We start from the raw sequence: 1125 nt of genomic DNA on the forward strand, positions 1-1125 counted from the left end.
TATGTTGTTAAAATGGAATCTTATTTTTACATAGTGTGCTCCAAACATAAAGCCAAAATAAGTATATTTTCAAACAAGTGTTGAGACAATTTATGGTTTAAAATTCATACTACAACAGATTATAAAGAAATTTGTCCAGGCTAATTGAAAAACGTTTGCAGAAGGGAGAAAAGATGTATGAGTAATGATCAACACCATAAATGGTCATATGTGTAATACAAGACTAATTGCAATATTCTGTGTAATTTAGAACACATATAGAGTAAAATTTATGACAATAGCAAAAGGAGGAGGATAAAGGAGATCAAACTGCTATAAAGTTGTTGAATTGTATAGAAAGTGCTAAAATTACTAAATTCAGGTATACATAAATAATTATAATAAATGTTATAACATCTAAGGTCTGAGCTTGGTGTTATGGATTCAATTCTATCACACAAAAAATGCTGAAAATCTAACCCCTGTACCTGAATATGTGACCCCTTTTGGGAATAGAGTTCCTCTTTGCTATGTTAATAAGGTCAGATCTGACTAGAGTGGGTCCTCAACCTAATTTCTTGTGCTTATATAAAAACTTACTTTCATTGAATTGACTCTGACTCATAGATACACTTTAGGACAGAATAGAAATATCCCTTAGGGTTTCCAAGTCTGCAAATCTTTATGAAAGCTTATTGCCTCATCTTTCTCCCAAGGAGCAGTGGGTGTTTTCTAACCACAGAAATTTTGGCTAATGACCAATGCTGTTAACCACTATGCCACCAAAGTTCCTTCTCATTCTGGTTGGTCTCTTAAAAAAAAGGAAAAACAGAAAGATACAAGGGTAACATAGATCCCATGTGATGATGGAAGGGGATATCACTATAAGCCCAGGAACATCAAAGATTGCTTTCAAGAGCCCTGTTACCAACTGAAATAGACAAAGAAAATCCTTACTATTATGTAGAGCCAATGCCTTGCTTTGGACTAGCCTTCTTGAAAATTGAGAGATAATATATCTCTGTTCTTAAAGCCTCCCACTTGTACTACTTTGTTGTGGCAGCACTAGCAAATTAAAATACATGACAAAGTGTAGCCTGTGGGCTATTTTTTCATAAATCAAGTTTTGTTAGACCATAGCCATTC

Source organism: Orycteropus afer, unplaced genomic scaffold (genome assembly GCF_000298275.1).
Source record: "Orycteropus afer afer isolate SDZICR_OR568_19922 unplaced genomic scaffold, OryAfe1.0 scaffold00409, whole genome shotgun sequence".
NCBI classification, from domain to species: Eukaryota; Metazoa; Chordata; class Mammalia; order Tubulidentata; family Orycteropodidae; genus Orycteropus; species Orycteropus afer.